We start from the raw sequence: 18,356 nt of genomic DNA, 5'->3' as shown, positions 1-18,356 counted from the left end.
AATTCATAAAAAATCCTACAATGTGATTTTCTGTAAAACAAAATAGAATTTTGTCTGTCATAGTTGAAGTATGAACTATGATGAAAATGTACAGGCCTCTCTCATCTTTTTAAGTGGGAGAACTTGCACAATTGGTGGCTGACTAAATAATTTTTTGTCCCACTTTAAAGGCCTATCATAGACTACTCATTCTAGGGATAATATGCTCCTGTTAAAGGGTAATCATTCGAATTTGGTCAAATTAATGTAACACTGGAAAAAGTGCAATCCAATCTCATTTAATGGGTAATAGAGTAGAATATATTAAAAACGAATCTAATTCAAGAATGATTGGCAATACGTAATTGTAATAAAATTAAAATGTTGATGAAAAAGAATGATTTCATTACCTGAATGCATCTCTATAGCCTAGGCATTAACACAATATTCATACACATATGATTAGGCCTCTCATAGACTAGGCCTTGTAGAAAGAAGGTCAATCAAGTTAAATCTGACAAATGTAATGTAGCATTGGATAAAATGCATAAATCCAGCCTTAGGTTATACTCTGTCATCATCTAAATAAAACAATGTTGTTTATAACATGCACAATAAGAAGCATCAATCTATATAGATCAAGCATGACCAAATTCCAGCCCAGTAACTTTGCTCACCCCATCATCCTTTGATTGTCTCGTCTGGCTGCCACGAAAAGCCCCCCACCTTCGATCACATCATTCTTTGATTGTCTCGTCTGGCTGCCACGAAAAGCCCCCCACCTTCGATCACATCATCCTTTGATTGTCTCGTCTGGCTGCCACGAAAAGCCCCCCACCTTCGATCACATCATCCTTTAATTGTCTCGTCTGGCTGCCACGAAAAGCCCCCACCTTCGATCACATCATCCTTTGATTGTCTCGTCTGGCTGCCACGAAAAGCCCCCCACCTTCGATCACATCATCCTTTGATTGTCTCGTCTGGCTGCCACGAAAAGCTCCCACCTTCGATCACATCATCCTTTGATTGTCTCGTCTGGCTGCCACGAAAAGCCCCCACCTTCGATCACATCATCCTTTGATTGTCTCGTCTGGCTGCCACGAAAAGCTCCCACCTTGGATCACATCATCCTTTGATTGTCTCGTCTGGCTGCCACGAAAAGCCCCCCACCTTCGATCACATCATCCTTTGATTGTCTCGTCTGGCTGCCACGAAAAGCTCCCACCTTGGATCACATCATCCTTTGATTGTCTCGTCTGGCTGCCACGAAAAGCCCCCCACCTTCGATCACATCATCCTTTGATTGTCTCGTCTGGCTGCAACGAAAAGCCCCTCACCTTGGATCACATCATTGTGCAGATGCTGTTCAGCTCGAAGTGTGTGTGTGCTGCTGGCGATGTACTCTCCTGGACATCATCCCTTCAAACGCATTTCGTCGTGATGTGATCGGTTGGCCTACTACTACTGGTATTACCGGTAAAATTAAGTTATGAATTGCAAATCACCATACAGCTGACACACTTCAATTTCATCCATCATTTTGACTTCAATTTGGTTGTCCAAAATACTATCAGCTTACACTGCATCTTTGCTGATGAATGCCCTGACCTCTGGCCAGTCAATTGGTTCAATGACATTGATGTTTTGTCTATTAATCACTTCTAATGAATCTGCAAATTATTAATTATCCATTATTTGAATCGACTCTTTGTTTATCATGAGGGACGTCCCACGTTTAACCTGGACACATAAATAGTAGGAATTTGCGCTGGATCAGATCGGCTTGAGAGAGAAATGAAACATCTGCACATCGCCTGCATGTGCGTGTGTGTGTTTCACTGTCCAACCGAGGCTCGAACATGACCTGAGGCTGTTTGGTCTGTTGGGCATCAACTTGGGAAAGCCTCAAAGGGGAGCGGACAGTATAAATAAATGAGTTGGCCAAAAATAAGACATCGGATTATTATTTTATTTGTTTCGGGGTGTGGAGAAAAGTGAGGCAGGACATCCGTTAAACAGTAATTCAACTTTGTCCGGCCTAAGTGCAATTAGCACAACATTTGTTAAGTTGCAGAATTGCATTCGGAATCAAATAGAACATGGCCCTATTTTTTTTATCTTAGGTAGTCCGTCCAGAGGGAAGAAGTTGGAATTCAGGGTGGATGGGAAGAGTCTACCGCTATTCTATTAGCCATCTGGAGGGCTCTGCCCAGGTAGAGAGATGGAGGGCTCTGCCCAGGTAGAGAGATGGAGGGCTCTGCCCAGGTAGAGAGATGGAGGGCTCTTCCCAGGTAGAGAGATGGAGGGCTCTGCCCAGGTAGAGAGATGGAGGGCTCTGCCCAGGTAGAGAGATGGAGGGCTCTGACCAGGTAGAGAGATGGAGGGCTCTTCCCAGGTAGAGAGATGGAGGGCTCTGCCCAGGTAGAGAGATGGAGGGCTCTGACCAGGTAGAGAGATGGAGGGCTCTGCCCAGGTAGCGAGATGGAGGGCTCTGCCCAGGTAGAGAGATGGAGGGCTCTGCCCAGGTAGAGAGATGGAGGGCTCTGACCAGGTAGAGAGATGGAGAGCTCTGACCAGGTAGAGAGATGGAGGGCTCTGATCAGGTAGAGAGATGGAGGGCTCTGCCCAGGTAGAGAGATGGAGGGCTCTGCCCAGGTAGAGAGATGGAGGGCTCTGATCAGGTAGAGAGATGGAGGGCTCTGACCAGGTAGAGAGATGGAGGGCTCTGCCCAGGTAGAGAGATGGAGGGTTCTGCCCAGGTAGAGAGATGGAGGGCTCTGCCCAGGTAGAGAGATGGAGGGCTCTGCCCAGGTAGAGAGATGGAGGGCTCTGACCAGGTAGAGAGATGGAGAGCTCTGCCCAGGTAGAGAGATGGAGGGCTCTGACCAGGTAGAGAGATGGAGGGCTCTGCCCAGGTAGAGAGATGGAGGGCTCTGCCCAGGTAGAGAGATGGAGGTCTCTGCCCAGGTAGAGAGAAGGAGGGCTCTGACCAGGTAGCGAGATGGAGGGCTCTGCCCAGGTAGAGAGATGGAGGGCTCTGACCAGGTAGAGAGATGGAGGGCTCTGACCAGGTAGAGAGATGGAGGGCTCTGACCAGGTAGAGAGATGGAGGGCTCTGACCAGGTAGAGAGATGGAGGGCTCTGCCCAGGTAGAGAGATGGAGGGCTCTGCCCAGGTAGAGAGATGGAGGGCTCTGACCAGGTAGAGAGATGGAGGGTTCTGCCCAGGTAGAGAGATGGAGGGTTCTGCCCAGGTAGAGAGATGGAGGGCTCTGACCAGGTAGAGAGATGGAGGGCTCTGCCCAGGTAGAGAGATGGAGGGCTCTGACCAGTCAGAGAGATGGAGGGCTCTGCCCAGGTAGAGAGATGGAGGGCTCTGCCCAGGTAGAGAGATGGAGGGCTCTGCCCAGGTAGAGAGATGGAGGTCTCTGCCCAGGTAGAGAGATGGAGGGCTCTGCCCAGGTAGAGAGATGGAGGGCTCTGCCCAGGTAGAGAGATGGAGGGCTCTGACCAGGTAGAGAGGTGGAGGGCTCTGCCCAGGTAGAGAGATGGAAGGCTCTGCCCAGGTAGAGAGGTGACAGTTCGTGCTGTTGCTGCCCCAAGTCCTGACTATCTTTGCCCAACCTATTTTTCTGTGTAACCTTGATATTCCCAAACCAGCAGGTCAAGCAGTAGCACAGAAGGGTCTCAATGAATGATTTATAAAAGAGAACCTTGATGGTTAGATCAACATTAAAAAAGTACAGTTTCCATAGAAAATTCAGTCTCTGTTGGTCTTTCTTGGAAATAGCATCAGTACACTGATCCCAGGACAGCTTGTTGTCAATGACTAGCCCGAGGTGTCTATACTACTCCACTATGTTAACGGGCTCACCTTTTATCAGTGATGGTGTATGTATGGTAGCGTTCCGTCAAAAGTCAAACTTCAGGTCCTTTGTGTTTGATGTATTTAATATTAGATGGGATGACTCACACCAGACAGTAAAATCATTCAGAGCCAGTCCGTGCTCCATCTCATCCCCTTCGAGAAGACTGACCTAAGCTGTATGGTCAGCATATTTGATCAGGTGGTGCCCTGGGAACTGGCTCTGGCAGCTGTCTGTATACAATATGTATAGTATTGGTGAAAGAACACTGCCCTGTGGGGTTCCAACTGAAGCAGTACCCACCTCAGAGAGTGTGTTGCCAACTCGTACCTGCTGAGACCTATCAGTTAGGAAGTTGGTGATCCATGTGATGAGCATCGAGTCCCAAGTCTCCTCTGTCTGTATACAGTATGTATTGTACTGGTGAAAGAACACTGCCCTGTGGGGTTCCAACTGAAGCAGTACCCACCTCAGAGAGTGTGTTGCCAACTCGTACCTGCTAAGAATTATCAGTTAGGAAGTTGGTGATCCATGTGATGAGCATCGAGTCCCAAGTCTCCTCTGTCTGTATACAGTATGTATTGTACTGGTGAAAGAACACTGCCCTGTGGGGTTCCAACTGAAGCAGTACCCACCTCAGAGAGTGTGTTGCCAACTCGTACCTCCTGAGACCTATCAGTTAGGAAGTTGGTGATCCATGTGATAAGCATCGAGTCCCAAGTCTCCACGAGGACCAACGGATTGGTTGTGTTATCAGTTAGGAAGTTGGTGATCCATGTGATGAGCATCGAGTCCCAAGTCTCCACGAGGACCAACGGATTGGTTGTGTTATCAGTTAGGAAGTTGGTGATCCATGTGATGAGCATCGTGTCCCAAGTCTCCACGAGGACCAACAGATTGGTTGTGTTATCAGTTAGGAAGTTGGTGATCCATGTGATGAGCATCGAGTCCCAAGTCTCCACGAGGACCAACGGATTGGTTGTGTTATCAGTTAGGAAGTTGGTGATCCATGTGATAAGCATCGAGTCCCAAGTCTCCACGAGGACCAACGGATTGGTTGTGTTATCAGTTAGGAAGTTGGTGATCCATGTGATGAGCATCGAGTCCCAAGTCTCCACGAGGACCAACGGATTGGTTGTGTTAAATGCAGAGGAGAAATCTGAAAACATGATACACACGTAGGTTTTACTGCCCGACAAATGCATGTTCACCAGATGTAAGAGCGAGAAGATGGCATCATCTGTCCCTCACTATGACCGGTATGCAGATTGGAGGGGGTCAAGAGGGTGACTGGTGGTGTTGATGATGTATGCAGATTGGAAGGGGTCAACAAGGTGACTAGTGGTGTTGATTATGTATGCGTTGATGATCTTTTCAAGAGATTTAATCAAGAGAGAGGTCATAGTGACGGGTCTGTAATCATTTGATGCAGACGGATGAGAGGTTTTTTGGGACAGGTACAACAATAGATTGTTTGAAATGTATCCAGAGACCACTGAAAGAGAGAGCAGAAGACACCACTCAGCTGAACAGTGTTTCAAGACACGACCACTGATGTTATCAGGCCCCGAGATCTTTGGAGCACTCGTTGTACAACTTCCTCATCGATGGATGACAAGCACTCTTGGCCAGGAGAGCAGGACTCTTGGCCAGGGGAGCAGGACGCTTAGCCAGGGGAGCAGGACGCTTAGCCAGGGGAGCAGGACGCTTAGCCAGGGGAGGAGGATGCTTAGCCAGGGGAGCAGGACACTTAGCCAGGGGAGCAGGACGCTTAGCCAGGGGAGCAGGACGCTTAGCCAGGGGAGCAGGACGCTTAGCCAGGGGAGGAGGACACTTAGCCAGGGAGCAGGACGCTTAGCCAGGGGAGCAGGACGCTTAGCCAGGGAGCAGGACGCTTAGCCAGGGGAGCAGGACGCTTAGCCAGGGGAGGAGGACACTTAGCCAGGGGAGCAGGACGCTTAGCCAGGGGAGCAGGACGCTTAGCCAGGGGAGCAGGACGCTTAGCCAGGGGAGCAGGACACTTAGCCAGGGAGGAGGACGCTTAGCCAGGGAGCAGGACGCTTAGCCAGGGGAGCAGGACGCTTAGCCAGGGGAGCAGGACGCTTAGCCAGGGGAGCAGGACGCTTAGCCAGGGGAGGAGGACACTTAGCCAGGGGAGCAGGACGCTTAGCCAGGGAGCAGGACGCTTAGCCAGGGGAGCAGGACGCTTAGCCAGGGGAGCAGGACGCTTAGCCAGGGGAGGAGGACACTTAGCCAGGGGAGCAGGACGCTTAGCCAGGGGAGGAGGACACTTAGCCAGGGGAGCAGGACGCTTAGCCAGGGGAGCAGGACGCTTAGCCAGGGGAGCAGGACGCTTAGCCAGGGGAGCAGGACGCTTAGCCAGGGGAGGAGGACTCTTAGCCAGGGGAGCAGGACGCTTAGCCAGGGGAGGAGGACACTTAGCCAGGGGAGCAGGACGCTTAGCCAGGGGAGGAGGACACTTAGCCAGGGGAGGAGGACACTTAGCCAGGGGAGCAGGACGCTTAGCCAGGGGAGGAGGACACTTAGCCAGGGGAGCAGGACGCTTAGCCAGGGGAGCAGGACGCTTAGCCAGGGGAGGAGGACAGGCCAAGGGACTGGGAGCGACCCCTGTTTCAAAGCAGATGAAGAACTTGTTTAGTTCATTGGCTGTAGAGTGGCACACCCTCTCATCCAGGCAGGGATCGACACGTTGCCTCCCTTTGAAGGGGGTGTTTGCCATATTCTTAATGCCCAACCAGGCAGACAGTCTCCCTGTAACATTATCTGTTACACCTCCTCCTGTTCTGGAGAGTCTCCCTGTGACATTATCTGTTACACCTTATCCTGTACTGGAGAGTCTTCCTGTGACATGATCTGTTGCACCTTATCCTGTACTGGAGAGTCTTCCTGTGACATTATCTGTTACACCTCCTCCTGTTCTGGAGAGTCTTCCTGTGACATTATCTGTTGCACCTTATCCTGTACTGGAGAGTCTTCCTGTGACATTATCTGTTGCACCTTATCCTGTACTGGAGAGTCTTCCTGTGACATTATCTGTTACACCTCCTCCTGTTCTGGAGAGTCTTCCTGTGACATTATCTGTTGCACCTTATCCTGTACTGGAGAGTCTTCCTGTGACATTATCTGTTGCACCTTATCCTGTACTGGAGAGTCTTCCTGTGACATTATCTGTTGCACCTTATCCTGTACTGGAGAGTCTTCCTGTGACATGATCTGTTGCACCTTATCCCTAGTATCCCTGTGACATTATCTGTTGCACCTTATCCTGTACTGGAGAGTCTTCCTGTGACATTATCTGTTGCACCTTATCCTGTACTGGAGAGTCTTCCTATAACATTATCTGTTGCACCTTATCCTGTACTGGAGAGTCTCCCTGTAACATTATCTGTTGCACCTTATCCTGTACTGGAGAGTCTCCCTGTGACATTATCTGTTGCACCTTATCCTGTACTGGAGAGTCTCCCTGTAACATTATCTGTTGCACCTTATCCTGTACTGGAGAGTCTTCCTGTGACATGATCTGTTGCACCTTATCCCTAGTATCCCTGTGACATTATCTGTTGCACCTTATCCTGTACTGGAGAGTCTCCCTGTGACATTATCTGTTGCACCTTATCCTGTACTGGAGAGTCTCCCTGTGACATTATCTGTTGCACCTTATCCTGTACTGGAGAGTCTTCCTGTGACATTATCTGTTGCACCTTATCCTGTAACTGAGAGTCTCCCTGTGACATTATCTGTTGCACCTTATCCTGTACTGGAGAGTCTTCCTGTGACATTATCTGTTGCAGATTATCCTGTACTGGAGAGTCTCCCTGTGACATTATCTGTTGGAGATTATCCTGTACTGGAGAGTCTCCCTGTGACATTATCTGTTGCAGATTATCCTGTACTGGAGAGTCTCCCTGTATCTGTTGCAGATTATCCTGTACTGGAGAGTCTCCCTGTGACATTATCTGTTGCAGATTATCCTGTACTGGAGAGTCTTCCTGTGACATTATCTGTTGCAGATTATCCTGTACTGGAGAGTCTCCCTGTGACATTATCTGTTGCACCTTATCCTGTACTGGAGAGTCTTCCTGTGACATTATCTGTTGCAGATTATCCTGTACTGGAGAGTCTTCCTGTGACATTATCTGTTGCAGATTATCCTGTACTGGAGAGTCTTCCTGTGACATTATCTGTTGCAGATTATCCTGTACTGGAGAGTCTCCCTGTGACATTATCTGTTGCAGATTATCCTGTACTGGACAGTCTTCCTGTGACATTATCTGTTGCAGATTATCCTGTACTGGAGAGTCTTCCTGTGACATTATCTGTTGCAGATTATCCTGTACTGGAGAGTCTTCCTGTGACATTATCTGTTGCAAATTATCCTGTACTGGAGAGTCTTCCTGTGACATTATCTGTTGCAGATTATCCTGTACTGGAGAGTCTCCCTGTGACATTATCTGTTGCAAATTATCCTGTACTGGAGAGTCTTCCTGTGACATTATCTGTTGCAGATTATCCTGTACTGGCATCTGGCCATTTTTAATCTCCTTGTTCACCTCTCTCTGTGCCTCTTTTCATTCCAGTGGATTCCCGGAGGCAAACACTTGTTTCTTCTTGTTAAGCACCACTTTCAATTCTTTGCTCACCCATGGTTTGTTGTGAGGAAATATCTTACATGTCGTTTTGGGGATCACAGAATTCAACATAGCCAGATATAACGTTAGTCAATTCGTTAAGGTCAGCAGATGATTCTTCAAATACACTCCAGGTCGAACAATCAAAGCCTCCCTGCTGTTGATCAATACTGTCGTTGTCCCACACCTGTATCTGATTTTCCACCACCTTCTCCCTTCTGAGTAACTGTCTAGAAGTTGGTCGTAGAAAACCAGTGCTATGATCTGATCCAGCCAGTGGAGGTCTGGCCAAGGATGAATACACTTTGGAGACTGAGCTGGAACGGATCTGGAGTCCATGATCTTGATATGATATGATATTTTTCCTTGTGAGACGAGTCACATACTGGGTGTAAGTACTCCGTGTGCTTTAGAGTACAGCTATTGAAATCCCCCTGGATGAATTTGGGCGCATCAGGAGAATTCGCATCAAGCTCTTAAGTGAGGTTAAAAATGATGTCAGCTACATTGACCCTGTTTGCTCTTGGATGGATTTAAACAACAGTCAGAAAAAGCATGGTGAATTCACAGGGGAGGTAGAAGAGGAGGCAGTGACAGCATGGGTGAGGTAGAAGAGGAGGCAGTGATAGCATGGGGGAGGTAGTATAGGAGGCAGTGACAGCATGGGGGAGGTAGTAGAGGAGGCAGTGACATCATGGGGGAGGTAGTAGAGGAGGCAGTGACATCATGGGGGAGGTAGAAGAGGAGGCAGGGACATCATGGTTGAGGTAGAAGAGGAGGCAGTGATAGCATGGGGGAGGTAGAAGAGGAGGCAGTGACATCATTGGGGAGGTAGTAGAGGAGGCAGTGACATCATGGGGGAGGTAGAAGAGGAGGCAGGGACATCATGGGGGAGGTAGTAGAGGAGGCAGTGACATCATGGGGGAGGTAGAAGAGGAGGCAGTGACATCATGGGGGAGGTAGAAGAGGAGGAAGGGACATCATGGGGGAGGTACAAGAGGAGGCAGTGACATCATGGGGAGGTAGTAGAGGAGGCAGTGACATCATGGGGGAGGTAGTAGAGGAGGCAGTGACATCATGGGGGAGGTAGAAGAGGAGGCAGTGACAGCATGGGGGAGGTAGTATAGGAGGCAGTGACAGCATGGGGGAGGTAGTATAGGAGGCAGTGACAGCATGGGGGAAGTAGTAGAGGAGGCAGTGACATCATGGGGGAGGCAGTAGAGGAGGCAGTGACAGCATGGGGGAGGTAGAAGAGGGCAGTGATAGCATGGTGAATTCACAGGGGGAGGTATAAATGGAGGCAGTGACAGCATGGGGGAGGTAGAAAAGGGGCAGTGACAGTGACCATGTATAAGTGGAAGTACTGTAGCTGTACAATGGTACAGTTTTGTAAGGGTGGGCTGCTCTGCGGTGCTCTGTTCCAGATAATGTTTTTCTGGGCTGCTCTTCAGTGCTCTGTTCCTGATAATGTTTTTCTGTGCTGCTCTGCGGTGCTCTGTTCCAGATAGGATGTTCTTCTGGGCTGTTCCAGGGTGCTCTGTTCCAGATAGGATGTTCTTCTGGGCTGTTCCAGGGTGCTCTGTTCCAGATAGGATGTTCTTCTGGGCTGTTCCAGGGTGCTCTGTTCCAAATAAGTCATTCGATAGGTCATTAGAGTAACTACACAATAATCATTACACTAATATCAATTACTAGAAGCACAAAAGTGTGTCAGTTAAAACCTCTTAAAGCTAGGGGGCAGAATTTTCACTTTTGGATAAATAGCGTGCCCAATTTCAACTGCCTGCTACTCATGCCAAGAATATTAGATATGCATATTATTCATACATTTGGATAGAAAACACTCTGAAGTTTCTAAAACTGTTTGAATCATGTCTGTGAGTATAACAGAACTTGTGTTGCAGGCAAAACCCAGAGGACTAATTGTTCAGAATGTTTTTTCCCCTCTCTGTTCCCTCTATTGTCTTTGCCATGGGATATTTCATAGGAATATCCTACTGCTTTGCCAGTCTTTTGAATTTGGTTGGGGTTATTCCTTTGTGCAATGAAGAAGTTGGCCAACTCGGAACTGGGGACACATTTGTGAGTTGCGCAAGACGTGAAAAGCAGCGCTGGTTTGTTATCTTTCCTGTATTGAATACAGATTCCCCCATCTACAATTTGATCGATTATTAACGTTTAAAAATACCTAACGTTGTATTACAAAAGTAGTTTGAAATATTTTGGCAAAGTTTATAAGCAACTTTTGAAATATTTTGTAGTGACGTTGTGTTTTTGTAAGTAGTTTTTTTCTGGATCAAACGCGCTTTATAAGTGGACATTTTGGATATATATGGACGGAATTAATCAAACAAAATGACCAATTGTGATGTTTATGGGGCATATTGGAGTGCCAACAAAAGAAGCTCGTCAAAGGTAATGCATGATTTATATTTTATTTCAGTGTTTTGTGTAGCACCTGCAGGGTTGTAATATGCTAGCTCCTTTGTTCACTGCTGGTGTAGACGGTGCAGGCTATCAGATAATAGCTTCTTATGCTTTCGCCGAAAAGCATTTTTAAAATCTGACATGTTGGCTGGATTCACAACGAGTGTCGCTTTAATTGAGTATCTTACATGTGTGATTTAATGAAAGTTTGAATTTTATAGCATTTTACTTGAATCTGGCGCTCTGCATTTCCCCTGGCAATTGGCCAGTTGAGACATTTGCTTCCCGCCTATCCTTAAGAGGTTTTAATCTTGATCACTGAGTGCTTTGTTTTTTTCCCACATACAATTGTGCTTTATAACCTTAACGTTATAATATCTGCTGTTAGCACGGGTAGCTTTATGTAATGGAAGTGCTGTTAGCAGGGTAGCTTTATGTAATGGAAGTGCTGTTAGCACGGTAGCTCTATGTAATGTAAGGGATTTCACCCCCGTAGTGGACAAAAATGAATGGCAAGTTATTGGCATTGGCCAAACCATGCACACATTGGCCAATACCACCCAAAGCGGCGTTGATTCATGCAAAGTTTACTGCTATTGCCATATGGGTATTGCCAGTTGTAACACTTCAAAAATCCAACAGGTGGCGATTGCACTCCACCATGGTTTTTCATATTGGTATTGGACTCCAAGTCAACATCCAAAAGCCAAATTTTGAAAAAACGAATTTTTTGAAAAAAACGTATCACCCCTTAAAAAAGTGCTTTCTGGACCGTTTTTCGAAATTCTTTCGCTTTTTTTGACAATTACACATGTATAAGAACTGTATGAAAATACTTTTGTCCAATTTTATTAACATAATTTTTTTAATTTTTTTACTTGCGCATATTGCATATGTTTTGTCCATTTGCAATATGATTTCATAGGAAGTCAGAAGTCAAAAGTCAAAAATTCTTAAATTTCATAAAAAACTTCACACACCCCTAAAAAAGTGCTTTCTGGACCGTTTTTCGAAATTTTTTCGCATTTTGTGTCAGTTACACACGTATAAGAACTGTATCAACATACTTTAGTCATATTTTATTATCATAATTTTTTTTTTTTTTTTTTTTACTTGCGCATATTGCATGTGTTTTGTCCATCTGCAATATGATTTCATAGGAAGTCAGAAGTCAAAAGTCAAAAATTATTAAATTTCATAAAAAACTTCACACACCCCTAAAAAAGTGCTTTCTGGACCGTTTTTCGAAAATTTTTCGAATTTTGTGTCAGTTACACACGTATAAGAACTGTATCAACATACTTTAGTCATATTTTATTATTATAATGTTTTTGTTTTTTTTTTTGCTTGTGCATAAGGCATATGTTTTGTGGGGGCCAAATGTCATAAGAAATTTGACATGCTCAAAAATCCTTCAGAAATGCAAAATTGACTGGCCTGATGAACTCGGGATGGCCGGGCAGTGATTGTTGTTCCTTTCAATCACTCGTGGTGTTGATTTCATCATGTCCATTTGTTTATGTTTTCTCACTTTTGCAAAGTCACTGTGCATTTGCCATATGGTTAACTGGGCATTCACCATCACCAATTTGTCATGCCATAAAAATCATGCAGGAATGCCAAATTGACTGGCCCGATGAACTCGGGATGGCTGGGCAGTGATTCTGGTACCTCTCCATCGCTCGTTTGGGTTGATTTCAGAATGTCGCTTTTGGTGATGGTACCTCACTGTTAAAACATATTGCAAATGTTCCTTACTTTTGCAAAGTCACTGAAAATTTTTGCAGGAATGCCAAATTGACTGGCCCGATGAAGTCGGGATGGCTTGGCAGTGATTCTGGTACCTCTCCATCGCTCGTTAGGGTTGATTCCAGAATGTCCATTTGGTGATTTTTCTCACTCTTTCAAAGTCACTGTGCATTTGCCATATGGTTAACTGGGCAGTCACCATCACCAATTTGTCATGCTATAAAAATCATGCAGGAATGCCAAATTGACTGGCCCGATGACCTCGGGATGGCTGGGCAGTGATACTGGTACCTCTCCATGGCTCGTTTGGGTTGATTTCAGAATGTCGCTTTTGGTGATGGTACCTCACCGTTTAAACATATTGCAAATGTTCCTTACTTTTGCAAAGTCACAAAAAATTCTTGCAGGAATGCCAAATTGACTGGCCCGATGACCTCGGAATGGCTGGGCAGTGATACTGGTACCTCTCCATCGCTCGTTTGGGCTGATTTCAGAATGTCCATTTGGTGATTTTTCTCACTCTTTCAAAGTCACTGTGCATTTGCCATATGGTTAACTGGGCAGTCACCATCACCAATTTGTCATGCTATAAAAATCATGCAGGAATGCCAAATTGACTGGCCCGATGACCTCAGGATGGCTGGGCAGTGATTTTGGTACCTCTCCATCGCTCGTTTGGGTTGATTTCAGAATGTCGCTTTTGGTGATGGTACCTCACCGCTTAAACATATTGCTAATGGACAAGAGTCACCTGCAAGTCACTGTCCATCAGTCAATTTGATATCATTCAAAGCTAACTATTGGAGGCACTGTCAGTCTCTACGCACCCCAATGATACGTCCCTCCATCCATGTTGTGTATCTGTGTGATTTAGTTTTCCTTTGAATTTTTATGGGAAAAATGACTGATTTACAGTTCATGGGGGTTGCCTAATCATATATATGAAGTTTTGGAAAGATCTGATATTTTTAACCCTCCAAACAGCCCATGAGAGACCAATTATGGCACTTCCGGTTGGCACAGGAAGCTGTAACTCAACATACATCCTCATTGGGCTATTCCATTAGAGAATCCTGAGTTTTAAGTCTTTACCATTAAAACTGACTGATTTACACAGGGTTCAATGCACTATGTCCATCAAATTGCAGGCAGTGTATGGGTATACACTTTTAGGGCGATTTGGACCACTTCCGGTTGGTCCAGGAAGCTTAGAATCGACACAGGTAGACCTTATAGTGGTCTGATGGACTGGTACCAAAGACAGGTTCATACAACATTCATAACCCATATAGACTCCAGGTTGTATTTAGTGGAGCAGCCAATATATTCCTATGGGGAGAGAAGTCAATGAACACTGTTTTTATGTAAACACCTTCTTTTGACTGTGAAGGGTTAATGTCACACGGTCAAGGATAGGCTTGGACAGATCAGGAGGACCTTAGGAACAGTCCTGTGGTTGAATTGTCTTTCTAAACCTAACGGTTCCGCCGCTGTCACCCAAAATCAAATGACGTACTGGTGAAGGCTTCATATTGGGCCTATTTTTCTCATGGTCGCGCGCTCAGACCGAGCGAGCTACGGTCAAGCGGGGCACCTCGTTGGACTCGGCACAGTCTGGACACTATGGTCATGCCATTGTTTGTGTTGATTTCAGAATGTCCATTTGGTCATGTTTTCTCACTTTTGCAAAGTCACTGTGCATTTGCCATATGGTTAACTGGGCAGTCACCATCACCAATTTGTCATGCCATAAAAATCATGCAGGAATGCCAAATTGACTGGCCCGATGACATAGGGATGTCTGGGCAGTGATACTGGTACCTCTCCATGGCTCGTTTGGGTTGATTTCAGAATGTCGCTTTTGGTGATGGTACCTCACTGTTAAAACATATTGCAAATGTTCCTTACTTTTTCAAAGTCACTGAAAATTTTTGCAGGAATGCCAAATTGACTGGCCCGATGACCTCGGGATGGCTTGGCAGTGATTCTGGTACCTCTCCATCACTCGTTTGGGTTGATTTCAGAATGTCCATTTGGTCATGTTTTCTCACTTTTGCAAAGTCACTGTGCATTTGCCATATGGTTAACTGGGCAGTCACCATCACCAATTTGTCATGCCATAAAAATCATGCAGGAATGCCAAATTGACTGGCCCGATGACCTCAGGATGGCTGGGCAGTGATACTGGTACCTCTCCATGGCTCGTTTGGGTTGATTTCAGAATGTCGCTTTTGGTGATGGTACCTCACCGCTTAAACATATTGCAAATGTTACTTACTTTTGCAAAGTCACTGAAAATTTTTGCAGGAATGCCAAATTGACTGGCCCGATGACCTCGGGATGGCTTGGCAGTGATTCTGGTACCTCTCCATGGCTCGTTTGGGTTGATTTCAGAATGTCGCTTTTGGTGATGGTACCTCACTGTTAAAACATATTGCAAATGTTCCTTACTTTTGCAAAGTCACTGAAAATTTTTGCAGGAATGCCAAATTGACTGGCCAGATGACCTCAGGATGGCTGGGCAGTGATACTGGTACCTCTCCATGGCTCGTTTGGGTTGATTTCAGAATGTCGCTTTTGGTGATGGTACCTCACTGTTAAAACATATTGCAAATGTTCCTTACTTTTTCAAAGTCACTGAAAATTTTTGCAGGAATGCCAAATTGACTGGCCCGATGACCTCGGGATGGCTTGGCAGTGATTCTGGTACCTCTCCATCACTCGTTTGGGTTGATTTCAGAATGTCCATTTGGTCATGTTTTCTCACTTTTGCAAAGTCACTGTGCATTTGCCATATGGTTAACTGGGCAGTCACCATCACCAATTTGTCATGCCATAAAAATCATGCAGGAATGCCAAATTGACTGGCCCGATGACCTCAGGATGGCTGGGCAGTGATACTGGTACCTCTCCATGGCTCGTTTGGGTTGATTTCAGAATGTCGCTTTTGGTGATGGTACCTCACTGTTAAAACATATTGCAAATGTTCCTTACTTTTTCAAAGTCACTGAAAATTTTTGCAGGAATGCCAATTGACTGGCCCGATGACCTCGGGATGGCTGGGCAGTGATACTGGTACCTCTCCATGGCTCGTTTGGGTTGATTTCAGAATGTCGCTTTTGGTGATGGTACCTCACTGTTAAAACATATTGCAAATGTTCCTTACTTTTTCAAAGTCACTGAAAATTTTTGCAGGAATGCCAAATTGACTGGCCCGATGACCTCGGGATGGCTGGGCAGTGATACTGGTACCTCTCCATGGCTCGTTTGGGTTGATTTCAGAATGTCGCTTTTGGTGATGGTACCTCACTGTTAAAACATATTGCAAATGTTCCTTACTTTTGCAAAGTCACTGAAAATTTTTGCAGGAATGCCAAATTGACTGGCCCGATGACCTCGGGATGGCTGGGCAGTGATACTGGTACCTCTCCATGGCTCGTTTGGGTTGATTTCAGAATGTCGCTTTTGGTGATGGTACCTCACTGTTAAAACATATTGCAAATGTTCCTTACTTTTGCAAAGTCACTGAAAATTTGTGCAGGAATGCCAAATTGACTGGCCCGATGACCTCGGGATGTCTGGGCAGTGATTATGGTACCTCTCCATCACTCGTTAGGGTTGATTCCAGAATGTCCATTTGGTGATTTTTCTCACTCTTTCAAAGTCACTGTGCATTTGCCATATGGTTAACTGGGCAGTCACCATCACCAATTTGTCATGCCATAAAAATCATGCAGGAATGCCAAATTGACTGGCCCGATGACATAGGGATGTCTGGGCAGTGATACTGGTACCTCTCCATCGCTCGTTTGGGTTGATTTCAAAATGTCGCTTTTGGTGATGGTACCTCACCGCTTAAACATATTGCTAATGGACAAGAGTCACCTGCAAGTCACCGTCCATCAGTCAATTTGATATCATTCTGACACCAAACTGATACAAACTGACACCAAACCCACTTTTCCCAACTCATTTAGGAGCCAAGTATAACATACTTCAGAGCTGGCCCAAAATTCACAAGGCCTTCGGTACAAAACATTAAAAAACCATAAAACACATAGTTACTTTCTAGCTGCGGGGCCAGTTCGGACATTATGTGTAGTCCTATGTGAGGCGACCCCGAATCCCGAGTTTCGGCTCGATAGGTCATTTGGTGTCCGAGTAAAAGCCTAATTGGTGCTGAAAATCCACTTTTTCCATGCCTTGCTACGGGGTCCTTGAATGAGCTATCGGACCGAGATGTTGGGTTCTGTCTCTATGGGCCGAGACGGTCACAATGCACCTAGTCTTGTGTCTCTGGGACATTTCTAAATGTCGCCATTTTCGTAATGGTCAAAATGAATTGAAGTCATTGCAAATGTTCGACGCTGTTTCTCGGTCCGAGAACCTCCTAGAGCGCCGTAACTCACCACGCACTATCTACCTGAGGTCTAGAACAGGATTCTAAAGTTTCGGAACTCTAGGTCTGACGGTTCTTTTTTAGCTCGAACAAAGCTAACTATTGGAGGCACTGTCAGTCTCTACACACCCCAATACGTCCCTCCATCCAAGTTGTGTATCTGTGTGATTTATTTTTCCTTTGAATTTTTATGGGAAAAATGACTGATTTACAGTTCATGGGGGTTGTCTAATCACACATATGAAGTTTTGGACAGATCTGATTTTTTTAACCCTTCCAAACAGCCCCTGAGACACCAATTATGGCACTTCCGGTTGGCACAGGAAGCTATAAATACACACATGTCTTGACTGACATAGAAACCTAGGGAATCCTGAGTTTTAAGTCTTTAAGTTGAGAATTGACTGATCTACACAGGGTTGAAAAATGCAGAGGCCTCGGCACCTTTCGAGGTGATGTACATCCAAATACCTTTTGGGTCAATCTAACCACTTCCGGTTGCTCCAGGAAGCTTAGAATCGACACAGGTAGACCTCATAGTGGTCTGATGGAATGTCATAGAAGACAGGTTCATACAGCATTCATAACCCATAAAGACCCCAGGTTGTATTTAGGGGAGCAGGCAATGTATTCCTATGGGGAGAGAAGTCAATGCACACTGTTTTTTTGTAAACACCTTCTTTTAACTGTGAAAGGTTAATGCCACACAGTCAAGGTTAGGCTTGCACAGATTGGGAGGACCTTAGGAACAGTCCTGTGTTTGAATTGTCCTTCTAAACCTAACGGTTCCGCCGCTGTCACCCAAAATCCAATGACATTGTGGTGCAGGCATCATTGTGGGCCTATTTTTCTCATGGTCGCTGCGCTCAGACCGAGCGAGCTACGGTCAAGAGGGGCACCTCGTTGGACTCGGCACGGCCTTGGGATTATGTTTATGCCATTGCCTGCTCTCTGTGTCTTTAAACACCACGCTTTGTCACTCCATCCTTGCTGTGTGTGTGTGTGAGAGCTTTTCTTTGACATCTGTTGGGAAAAATGACTGATTTACAGTTCATGGGGGTTGTCTAATCACACATATGAAGTTTTGGACAGATCTGATTTTTTTAACCCTTCCAAACAGCCCCTGAGTCACCAATTATGGCACTTCCGGTTGGCACAGGAAGCTATAAATACACACATGTCTTGACTGACATAGAAACCTAGGGAATCCTGAGTTTTAAGTCTTTAAGTTGAGAATTGACTGATCTACACAGGGTTGAATAATGCAGAGGCCTCGGCACCTTTCGAG

At 45.9% G+C, this 18,356-nt stretch overlaps 1 protein-coding gene across 1 annotated transcript in view; it reads left to right on the top strand.

Annotated features, from left to right (window-relative positions):
- LOC135553261 (contactin-5-like) overlaps positions 1 to 18,356 on the top strand; it is a 447,274-nt gene that overhangs the window by 340,805 nt on the left and 88,113 nt on the right. The gene's annotated exons all lie outside the window — the stretch shown is intronic.

The sequence above is a fragment of the Oncorhynchus masou genome, chromosome 13 (assembly GCF_036934945.1).
Source record: "Oncorhynchus masou masou isolate Uvic2021 chromosome 13, UVic_Omas_1.1, whole genome shotgun sequence".
Taxonomy (NCBI): Eukaryota; Metazoa; Chordata; class Actinopteri; order Salmoniformes; family Salmonidae; genus Oncorhynchus; species Oncorhynchus masou.
This window is presented reverse-complemented; position numbering and strand designations above follow the sequence as displayed.